Below are 12,859 nucleotides of genomic sequence, written 5' to 3'. Positions count from 1 at the left end.
ATTGCACACTCGACATAGATACTTTTTAAAATTTATTTTGTAATTTATAATTGGCCTCACGCGGGCCGGACAGGGACGCACAAAGGGCCGGATGCGGCCCATGGGCCGCAGAATGCCCAGGTCTGATCTAGACCCTGGGCTCACAGGTCAGTCGCATTTGTGATTATAGGTCTCAATCCCAAAATCTAGATTCTAGAGACAGAATCAGAAAGTCATATTGCTTCTTTTGTTTCAGCTTTGAAATACATTTTAGTATACCATCAGATTAAATCCTAGAGAAGTTGACCTAATTTAAGAAATGCAACTTTCAGCTTTTAAATGAATGTTACTAATGTTACTGATGTTAATTAATGTAAACAATTAAGATGATATAGTACATTTATAATACATACATTAAAAAATATGTACGGAAATTTATTTTATTTTCCCCATCTAATATATGGGCAGCACAGGGGTTAGTGCGTGTGCCTCACAATAAGAAGGTCCTGGGTTCAATCTCTGGGCTCGGGGTCTTTCTGTGTTAAGTTTGCATGTTCTCCCCGTGACTGCGTGGGTTCTCTCCGGGTACTCCGACTTCCTCCCACCTCGAAAAACATGCACCTGGGGATAGGTTGATTGGCATCACCAAGTGTGTGTTGTTTGTTTGTCTCCACCTGTGATGAGGTGGAGACTTGTCAAGGGTGTACCCCGCCTTACGCCCGAGTGCAGCTGGGATAGGCTCCAGCACCCCCTGCAATCCCGAAAGGGACAAGCTGTAAAAAATGGATAGATGGCGTTTAATATACTGTACAGTATACATAAGAGCAAAAATTAATTGTTATATACAATACAGGCCAAAAGTTTGAACACACCTTCTCATTTCAATTCATTTTCTTTATTTTCATGACTATTTACATTGTAAGTTGTCACTGAAGGCATCCAAACTATGATACCTGTGAAGTGAAAACCATTTCAAATGACTACCTTTTGAACCTCATCGAGAGAATGCCAAGAGTGTTCAAAGCAGTAATCAGAGCAAAGGGTGGCTATTTAGAAGAACCTTTGAATATAAAACATGTTTTCAGTTTTTCACCTTTTTTTGTTAAGTACATAACTCTACATGTGTTCATTCATAGTTTTGATGCCTTCAGTGACAATCTACAATGTTATCATGAAAATAAAGAAAACGCATTGAATGAGGAGGTGTGTCCAAACTTTTGTCCTGTATTGTATATATACATGTATTAAATGATACTCTTTAGCCCGGCCAAAAAATTAATAAATGTATATTTACGATAACATTACAAGATTTAACTTTTGGTGGGGATATTTTTTCTGTGCGCGCGTGCAGTCTTAATACTCTTAAAACGGTTTCATAACAATCGTGGCATGACTAGATTAATCTCGTCTGTCGTTATTCATCCTCTGCTGTGCAGCATGCTACAGTGCACCTCCAAAACCTTTGAAACAGTCTTGAGCCATCAGAAGACCTGTGTGGCAGACTGAGAGCAAAGAGGAGCACTTGCCATTGTCACGAACATGACGCCATGTGAGATCACGTGGCGGCTAATACATTTTTTATTTTCTAAATGTCGGTCAGAAGTGAGCGCGCCAACACTGCAGTAGGATGAATATTAAGAAGTAGCAGCTGCTGCTGAACCAGCCATTGTGTCCTGTTATATAAAAGATTCACTTACAATAAAATCAATGCAGGCTGGCACCATGCAGTGTCTGCAGAATAACACAAACAAGGTCAGTCATTATTCTATCTCACTTTTATGTACTTCAACTAAGTTGATTAAAGGTGTAAAGAAATGATAGCAGTGTTGATGTGGCTTAAGCTTGGCTACATGTTATAGGTATTTTTGTGCAATTGAACAGAACTCACATTATGACATGCTGTCAACATGTTGGGCAATACTGTACAGTATTTATGAATAATCTCATGAATACACACTACATAAGTCCGTATGGAACTTCCCAAAACATTCGCAAGTGAAAAAGTACTCTGAGATCACAGATTGCAGACCTCCACCCCAAATAGTTAAAAAGTTCTGAATCTTGACAATGAACCGGATCACCCCCAAAATGTAATCACTTGTTTCTTATACCATATTTGACGTTTCCTGGCAGTTTAGTCAACATGTGCCCATCACTTTTTGAGCTATATACAGTGGAATGAAAGAAACCGAGTGAACCCTCTTGACAGTCATCCAATGTCTTTGTCTCTGTGGCTGGAGGCGGGGCCACAAGCATATACACATGGAAGTTAAAGCTTGTAACGTAAACGTACGGTAACGTGGTAGAAATGATCTGGATCAGCACCAAAATGTAATGACTTGTTTCTTAATCCATTTTGAACATTTCCTGAAAGTTTAGTCAACATGTGCTTGTAACTTTTTGGGTTATCTATTGTGTAATGAAAGAAAGGGAGTGAACCCTCTCTTCAGTCATCCACTGTCTTTGTCTTTGCGGGGCTGCTAAAACATACATACACACACAAATGTAAACATAAGGAATCGTAGTAGAAAGTTTCATGACAATTCACCCATCATTTTTGGAGTTATTGCTGACTAACTGACAGACAAACCAACAGCGAGGATTACATACTGCAACTTCCTGGAGAAGGAATCAAAGCTTATATTTCTTATATTAAAAACAGCATTAAGAACACATTTGCACAGTATTCCTGTTTAGTTCAACTCTTATTTACCTTTTATCATATTTACATATGATAAAACGGCACATGTCTGAATGGTTAACATGTTGGCAAATGGCCTCTCAGGCAGGAGATTGTATGGATTGATTGAAACTTTTATTAGTAGATTGCACAGTGAAGTACATATTTCGTACAATTGACCACTAAATGGTAACACCCGAATAAGTTTTTCAACTTGTTTAAGTCGGGGTCCACTTAAATTGATTCATGATACAGATATATACTATCAAATATATACTAACATCATAATACAGTCATCACACAAGATAATCTCAGAGTATATACATTGAATTATTTACATTTACAATCCGGGGTGTGGGATATGGAAGGGGGGGTTAGGTTTGGTTAGTATCAACACTTCTGTCATCAACAATCAGCATCAACAATTGCATCATCAGAGAAATGGACATTGAAACAGTGTAGGACTGACTTGGTAGGATATGTACAGCAAGTAATGGACAGAGAGATATCAGAAAGCACAAGAAAAACATTTGATTATTAACAATCCGGGGAGGGTGTTAGTTTAGGGTTGATATGATGATATGATTTGGTATGGATGTTTGTCATTTAGGCATATAGCATGAAGTTGCATGGGTTTTTTCCTCACCAAAATGTTTTGTAATTAGAGGGTTTAAATTGTTGAATGTTTGTTTATCTACATGTGTCCTGCTATTGGGGTTGCTGGTGGAAAGACCAAAAGTGTCACGACTTGGTCCTGGGGTTTTGTTTCTCCGGAAGGCAACGGAAAATTGGCACGGGCAAGACGTGAATTAAGAAACATGATTTAATATTAACAATCAAAAAAAGAATAAACAAAAGGCGCGCACAATGGCGGAAGTACAAAAACTTGGCTATGAAAATAAAACTTGCACAAAAGGCAGAAACTATGAACAATGAAACAAAAACACTAACTGTGGCATTAATAAACAAAAATTACTTGACAAGGAACTGTGAACATGACATGAAGCAGAGTGATGAAAAAGTGTGAGGTCGCCAGGAGGAACAACAGGAACAGACAGATTTAAATAGTGACATGATCAGTGAAAACAGGTGCGTGACTCAAAACGTGAAACAGGTGCGTGACAAGACAGGTGAAAACTAATGGGTTGGCAAGGTAACAAACAAACAAGGAAGTGCACAACCAGGAACTAAAAAGAGTCCAAAAAATAAACAGCACATGGCCAAACCAAAACATGATAAACAGACATGACAGAACCCCCCCCTTACGGACAGATCCCAGATGTCCAAAAACAAAAAACAGGATCAAGAGTCATGGGAGGGCGGGAGGGGGACATGGCGGTGGGTCGCCAGGCCAAGTGGCCCCGAATCCACCGAGGCATAGTCATGTGTGAGTGTGAGTGGAACGCCGCCGCCACAGGCGAGGTGGGCGACCCGGGAAGGGCCACATGCGTGGCCGACGATGAGGTGGGCGCACTTGGCGTGGCGGACGACCAGGTAGTGGCCACAACCGTGGCAGACGAGGAGGCAGGCGCGTCGTCGTCATTGCAGGCGTGGAAGTTGCAGATGACGCAGGTGCGGGTGCAGCAGACGAAGCAGGCAGCGAAGCTTGGCGTGGCGCGTCGGGCGGCGAAGCTTGGCGTGGCGCTTCGGGCGGCGAAGCTTGGTCTTGGCCGCTTGGAGGGTCTTGGCTGCTTGGAGGGTCTTGGCTGCTTGGAGGGTCTTGGCATGGCGGTGCTTGGTCTTGGCTTGGGGAGTCTTGGCATGGGGGTGCTTGGTCTTGGCGTGGGGGTGCTTGGTCTTGGCGTGGGGGTGCTTGGTCTTGGCGTGGAGCTGCGACTGGCGGCACTTGGCGTCGTGGAGCTGCGACTGGCGGCACTTGGCGTCGTGGAGCTGCGACTGGCGGCACTTGGCGTCGTGGAGCTGCGACTGGCGGCACTTGGCGTCATGAAGCTGCGACTGGCGGCTCTTGGCGGCGTGGAGCAGGTAACGGAGCTTGGCGTGGTGCTACTACTGGTGGCGCTTGGTGTGGAGCTGCGACTGGTGGCGCTTGGCGTGGAGCTGCGACTGGTGGCGCTTGGCGTGGAGCTGCGACTGGTGGCGCTTGGCGTGGAGCTGGGCGTGGTGGAGCTTGGCATGGTGGAGCTGCTAGGCATGTTGATAGCCTTGGAGCAGGGCGTGGAGCATGTGGTGGTGGCCGGACCGGGGCTTGCGGCTTAGCAGGCCAAAAGACTGGTGGTGGCGGCCGTGCTGGAGGCTGTGGCTTGGCGTGACGAAAGCCTGGTGGTGGTGGTCGTGCTGGAGGCTGTGGCTTGGCGTGATGAAAGACTGGTGGTGGTGGTCATGCTGGAGGCTGTGGCTTGGCGTGACGAAAGACTGGTGGTGGTGGTCGTGCTGGAGGCTGTGGCTTAGCGTGACGAAAGACTGGTGGTGGTGGCCGAACCGGAAGTTGTGGTTTGGCATGGCGATGCTGAGCCACCCCACCTGAACAATTCCCAGCCCTAGCCCCCCCCTCAAGGAGCGGATACCAGACGCGCTCCCCGCTGTCTGGAACCGTTTTTTGGGGTGGGTGGAGGGAAGTCAGGAGGGGGGCAGAATCTTCCCCTTTAAATTGTCCCAAAAGTATTTCCTTATCCCCCACCTGGGGTTGTGTGGGCGGATAAAAAGAAAAATTTTGTGACGGGGCGGGGTTTGAGTCTTGGGGGCGGGGCATGAAATCTGGGTGACTGTGACTGATTAGCTCTAATGTTCAAAATCATATCTTGGTAGTGTTTTATCATGGTCATGGGATTAGAGTCTATTGCTGGAGGTGGGTGATCAAAAGAAAAAGAGTTCAGAAAAAAAAACCTTGATCTGTGATGTCATCCTTAAGCTGCAGGGCTGGCAGCAGCCTGCTTCCGCCCGGAGTGGGAGGAGCCGGCGGGAGTGACGTGTCCTCTCTGCTTGAGGAAGCCCTCCCTGACGTCCTTCGTCGGGAGCGGCGCTTCCGGGACTGCAGTGACGCAGCGCAGTCCTCAGACCAAATGGAGTCTCTGCGCTCCACGGAGGAGTAGAGCAGCGTTTCCTCCTCCATGGCGCGGAGGACCTCCCTCGCTGCCTCGTCAAAACTGTCCAACTTTCGTGCGGAGAAACTCTTATGCTGGCGACCTACTGTCACGACTTGGTCCTGGGGTTTTGTTTCTCAGGAAGGCAACGGAAAATTGGCACGGGCAAGACGTGAATTAAGAAACATGATTTAATATTAACACTCAAAAAAAGAATAAACAAAAGGCGCGCACAATGGCGGAAGTACAAAACCTTGGCTATGAAAATAAAACTTGCACAAAAGACAGAAACTATGAACAATGAAACAAAAACACTAACTGTGGCATTAATAAACAAAACTTACTTGACAAGGAACTGTGAACATGACATGAAGCAGAGTGATGAAAACGTGTGAGGTCGCCAGGACGAACAACAGAAACAGACAGATTTAAATAGTGACATGATCAGTGAAAACAGGTGCGTGACTCAAACCGTGAAACAGGTGCGTGACAAGACAGGTGAAAACTAATGGGTTGGCAAGGTAACAAACAAACAAGGAAGTGCACAACCAGGAACTAAAAAGAGTCCAAAAAATAAACAGCACATGGCCAAACCAAAACATGATAAACAGACATGACAAAAAGTTCCCTATTTCTGTAAAAATGTCCCTTATTTTCAAATGCCTGTCCCTGCAAACGAGGGTTGCGAGGTAGGGTTACACCCTGGAATGATTGTCAGTCAATCACAGGCAGATATACACAAAAAGCTTTCACACTTACATTTACACGGTCACTGTGATACTTTATATCAGGGGTGTCAAAATCATTTTAGATCGGGGGCCACATGGAAAAAAATATACTCCCAAGTGGGCCAGACTGGTAAAATCACGGCACAATAACTTAAAAATAAAGACAACTTCAGCTTGTTTTCTTTGTTTAAAAATAGAACAAGCACATTCTGAAATTGTACAAATCATAATGTTGTTTTTTTTTTTTTTTTTTTTACAATTACCTGTTGCGGTTAATAGTATATATACTTTATTTGTCATTATTTATATTTTCTGAATAAATTATGTGATAATGTTCATCAGTCAAGTCTTTGGTGTTAATTTTCAATCTATCAAGACAAAAAAATTGGTAACACTTTAGTATGGGGAACACATATTCACCATTAATTAGTTGCTTATTAACATGCAAATTAGTAACATATCGGCTCTTAATTAGTCATTATTAAGTACTTATTAATGCCTTATTCTGCATGGCCATTAACTAAGAGTGTTCCCTCAATAACCTCAGAATTATTGCTTATTAGTAACCCTAACCCTAACTCTTATATGTTCCCCTAGTCACTAGTGTCCAAATAACTCTAAATTAAGTCTTTGTTACTTTAATAAGCAAGTGGTTAGAGTGTCCGCCCTGAGATCGGTAGGTTGTGAGTTTAAACCCCAGGCGAGTCATACCAAAGACTATAAAAATGGGACCCATTCCCTCCCTGCTTGGCACTCAGCATCAAGGGTTGGAATTGGGGGTTAAATCACCAAAAATGATTCCCGGGCGCGGCCACCGCTGCTGCTCACTGCTCCCCTCACCTCCCAGGGGGTGATCAAGGGTGATGGTCAAATGCAGATAATAATTTCGCCACACCAATTGTGTGTGTGACAATCATTGGTACTTTAACTTTAACTTAACTTAACCAATTAATGGTGAATATGTTCCCCATACTAAAGTGTTACCAAAAAATTATATCAAAATCAAATTACAGTATGTTATTTATGTAGTTTGATCATTTTCCTCGACTGATGTACTAACATGTGGTTTATTTTGTACATATGTAGCATCATCTACAACATGGGTGTCAAACTCTGGCCCGCGGGCCAAAATTGGCCCGCCGTGTAATTTCACTTGGCCCTTGAGGCAATATCAAATTAACACTAGAGCTGGCCCGCCGATTATATACAGCGGCGGTGCCACGATAACACCGCATTCACCGCTAATTCTCAAACTTGCCAACCCTCCCGGGAGACTCCCAAATTTCAGTGCCCCTCCCGAAAATCGTCACGGCCGCTTTTCATCCAGTCCAACGAGTGCTGGCCCAGTCACATAATGTGTGTGGCTTCTGCACGCACACACAAGTGAATGCAACTCATACTTGATCAACAGCCATATAGGTCACACTGAGAGTAGCCGTATAAACAACTCTAACACTGTTAGAAATATGCACCACACTGTGAACCCACACTAAACAAGACTGACAAACACATTTCGGGAGAACATCCGTTCCGTAACACAACATAAACACAACAGAACAAACAAGTTGTGTGTGTGTGGGGGGGGGTATTTTGTAGCGTCCCGGAATAGTTAGTGCTGCAAAGGGTTCTGGGTATTTGTTCTGTTGTGTTTATGTTGTGTTACGGTGCGGATGTTCTCCCGAAATGTGTTTGTCATTCTTGTTTGGTGTGGATTCACAGTGTGGCGTATATTTCTAACAGTGTTAAAGTTGTTTATACGGCTACCCTCAGTGTAACCTGTATCGCTGTTGACCAAGTATGCATTGCATTCACGTGTGTGTGCGTACAGAAGCCGCACATATCTTGTGACTGGGCCGGCACGTTGTTAAAATGGATGAAAAGCGGACGTGACGACAAGACTGTGGGTGGACTACGAGATATAAAGACTTATGAACACTTTTGTTCGATAATGAATGTTGCCTCAGCTCAAAGCCTGAGCCCCGACATTAATGAAAGAGCATCCAAGAAAAGATGCCAGGTATCTGGCTTGTGCACATCAGATTAGATCAGTGTGTTGCAAACTGAGCAGTTTAAAGTCCTGAATGGTTGGTTTATTCATTGTTATTTAATTTTCAAATTTATTAGCCTGTGGAAAAAGTTAATGTTGATATTTACCTCAGAAGGCAGCAAATAGAAAAGAGGCATAACATTTTTATTTAAATTGTATTTGATATGCCATTGATATTTTTTTTATTATTATTATTATTATTATTTGAAACTCGATTTTGCATGTCACTATAAAGTTATATAAGCCTTGCTGGTTCAATATTCAATGCAAAACTTGTTTGGGTCCCTATTAAAAGGTTAATTTGTTCAACCTTGGCCCGCGGCTTTGTTCAGTTTTAAATTTCGGCCCACTCTGTATTTGAGTTTGACACCCCTGATCTAGAAAGATACAAATAATTGCTGTTGCGACATCCAGTGGACAGATTTAGAACAGCTGTTTTTTTCATTAAAAAATTTCAGGGTAATTTTTATACTTAGCAAACTCATCCCGCGGAATAAAACCTGTTTGCGAGCCTGATCCGGCCCTTGGGCCGTACGTTAGACACCCCTGCTTTATATTCTACATAGAGATGTGTTGATCGATTGGCCACCGATCAGATTTTGGTGAAAAATTATGCGATCGCTTTTGCGATTAAAGCCTTCTAATGCCGATCACGAACGACGATCCTTTCTGAGTGACACTGTATTTATTGTTAGTCATGTAGCTGACAAGCGGCTAGCAGCTAATTATGTTTCTCCATAAACAGTGTGGTGCCGCTCCCCTAAATTGATAATTATCACCTCCATTATGGCAAATAAACTGCATTTCTAGGTATCCTCTTAAGTATCATTATTATGTAGCATTATCACACACAGAGAGCAGGCCAAGGGCAGGCAAGCTAATAGTTAAGCTAACTGCTAAGCTAGCTTTAAACAACAACAAAAAATGTCAAAGTGTAGATGGAACCGTGTAACAACAGAAACTAAGCAGCTATTAATGGGAAATTCAGAAATCGATTAATACGAGTCTACAGAGAGGACAATATAACTATTGGTGGCTTGTTCAGTAATTACATTGGTGGTGTTGATACCAAGGGTAATATCAGTATATGCTCAATACTAGGGTGATTCAATCTATATTTCTATTTTTTCAAAACCATTTTTTTTCTTTTTTTATGTTTAAAAATTAAGGGAATAATTCATCGGAAACAGATGACATTAAGGACAAAAACCAGAGGAATTTAATTAGAAGTAAATTTTGCTTTTGCTTTTGTTAAGTTATTGTGTACAATTAACTTTGTTTTGCGCAAATAATTGTATGTAACAAAAGAGAATAAAGAACAAGTCAATAACACTCACCATAAATACAGTGAAAAATTTACAGTTAATACATGTGATTGATATCAGCAAATCTCTCCCACGGATGATCGGTATCAAAATCTGCAGCATAAAACACTGATTAGAACATGAATATTTCTGCAGTGTTGAAATAGATGAAACATGGCATTTCCCCCCCCATCATCATCATCCCAGGAAGGAATACATACAACACATTCAGGGTTGTGACCTGCACTCTCTTGTGGACAACAGATGGTGTACAACGTCAAACATGTTCAGGATTACAGAGTCCACGTGTATGAGACTAGTTCTATCTATTCTATATGAGCGGGACATAAACAAATGATGGCATCATGGAAGCTTTGCTGCACGACAGCCATCTGTGCATGTAATTCTCTTAATGAATGAGCAAGTCAACAATTACCTTGTTCAAGCTGATGGTTATGGACAAATATTCCTGACAAGAGTTATGTTCTGAGAGTTCAGAAGAACCTTTGTTTTGGTTTTGAATTTGTGTCATCGTTAAATCTTAAAGGGGAACTGCACTTTTTGGGGAATTTTGCCTACCATTCACAATTATTATGACAGACAAGAACACACATGTCTTTTTTTGTTTGTTTAGGATTTTAGAGATGATAAAAAAACGCTTGCAAGATGCGGCTAATGATTGGCAATGCATTGTAACCCTCAAATCCCTCTAAGACAACTTCAAAACCCTCATCAACATTTTATATACATGCTGCAAATCTGTACATAATGTAGTAACAGACACAATGGTAACACTTTAGTAAGGGGAACATATTCACCATTAATTAGTTGCTTATTAACATACAAATTAGTAACATATTGGCTCTTAATTAGTCATTATTAAGTACTTATTAATGCTTTATTCTGCATGGCCTTATTATATAACCAGTAAGCCATTAACTAAGAGTCTTCCCTCAATAACCTCAGAATTATTGCTTATTAGTAACCCTAACCCTAACCCTAACCCTTATATGTTCCCCGAGTGTCCAAATAACTTTATATTAGGTATTTGTTACTTTAATAAGCAACTAATTAATGGTGAATATGTTCCCCACACTAAAGTGTTACCATAACAATATATAATATGCACAATATTTACCGTATTTTGGTCATTTTATACAAAGCCAGGACTAATTAGTCGGCGCATTTATTGCCATTTCCATTGCAGCGCACTTCCGACTTTGTTCCCTACTCCCTCAATCAAACACAAGTGTGTTTTTTAATCATGGCATACTTGGTAATAGACAACAAAGACGCATATTTCTAAACAAATGAGGATTTACAACCATATCTTTTTTAAACTAAATACAAGGAGGATGAACTGCTGCTTATAGAAGCAAGCATGAAGAAGAGGCTGAAACCTTGGAGCAGACGGAAGCCGAGAGTCACGGAATCTATGAGTATATGAGCACGAAAGGATGAAGCCTCCTTGGATGAGAGGAGAAACATCTTCCAAGACAAACCAAACAGTCCAGTTGCGATCGATTGAATGCCCTGAGATTACAATGACCTGAAATAAATGAGAACATTGATATGTTAGAAAGCGGAAAAAAAACAAAAATATTTGTCTTCTTGTCACTCATAATGATTGTGCAGTTCCCCTTTATGGGTGATATTTTCATAAATCTAAGCTCAGTTACTGTAATGTAAGTGTAAAAATAAGTTATACAATTAGAATGTTACCCCAAAACAATTACTCTCTCACACAAGTGCTGTTTTATACTATGAAAATGCATGTGTGCGCCTGCTAATGAAGTTGATTATTTTGGCAAGTATGATTTAAGTCTGCATTTTGATTTAATACCAAGTAGAGGAGGAAAATTTACCAAACACGACAAACATCAAAAATACAGCAACCTGATAAAGCCTAATTTTCAGGTAAAATAAGTAATTTAGGGCAGCACGGTGGAACAGGGGTTAGTGCGTGTGCCTCACAATACGAAGGTCCTGTGTGGAGTTTGCATGTTCTCCCCGTGACTGCGTGGGTTCCCTCCGGCTACTCCGGCTTCCTCCCACCTCCAAAGACATGCACCTGGGGATAGGTTGATTGGCAAAATTGACCCTAGTGTGTGAATGGGAGTGTGAATGTTGTCTGTCTATCTGTGTTGGCCCTGCGATGAGGTGGCGACTTGTCCAGGATGTACCCTGCCTTCCGCCCGAATGCAGCTGAGATAGGCTCCCGCACCACTCGCTACCCCAAAAAGGGACAAGCGGTAGAAAATGGATGGAGATTCCATTTTACAGTGAGCTGACCTTTGTCATTTCTGGCCCAGCCATGCTCAAGTGGGCTTGGGACTTGCAGATGTTGCTGAAGACTGCATGGCTCTCCAGATGCCAGCCTGTTAGTTGACATACATGACATGCATGAAGAGGCAGTCCTCACATGGTGGAAGTTGTCTCGATTCAAGCTCTCTTCGCTGCATGCAGAAAAGCTGGTGGCGGTTATTGTCCTCTGTATTTGTGAAGTCTGTGTATGCTAGCAGCTTTATGAATAGGTCCATGGATAGTTCCCAGGACTGTCCCAACTCAATAAACACTTTTTGAAAAATCCCTGATCTCAAGATAATCTTCAAGGCTCTGTGTATGTGTGCATGCCAATCAGAGCATTAAAGACACCGTCTCCCAGGCCCTGGCGTAGCTCTATGATGATAAAGTACCTAACCCATATCTGCGGTCCCCTCCAAGGTTTCTCATTGTATCCCATTGGGTTGAGTTTTTTCTTGGCCTGATGTGGGATCTGAGCCGATCATGTCGTTGTGGCTTGTGCAGCCCTTTGAGACACTTGTGATTAAGGGCTATATAAATAAACTTTGATTGATTGATTGAGTGTCATCAATTGCTACTACAGCAGCACTGTAGCCTTATTCTACAGCATGAGTTGCATACCGAATGATTATTGTGTCTGCCTCTTCTTGCTTTTACTGCAGATACCTAACCTGCCCACTGATCCTTGGTGATGTGCAAGCAGTATTATTCACTGGTGACTTAAACTGCTTGTCTTTCAGTTTTTCTCTCAGCTTAGGTATTTTCATGTTAGCCAC

Source organism: Entelurus aequoreus, linkage group LG02 (genome assembly GCF_033978785.1).
Source record: "Entelurus aequoreus isolate RoL-2023_Sb linkage group LG02, RoL_Eaeq_v1.1, whole genome shotgun sequence".
Taxonomy (NCBI): Eukaryota; Metazoa; Chordata; class Actinopteri; order Syngnathiformes; family Syngnathidae; genus Entelurus; species Entelurus aequoreus.
The sequence above is the reverse complement of the archived record's forward strand: the minus strand, read 5'-3'. Positions refer to the sequence as shown.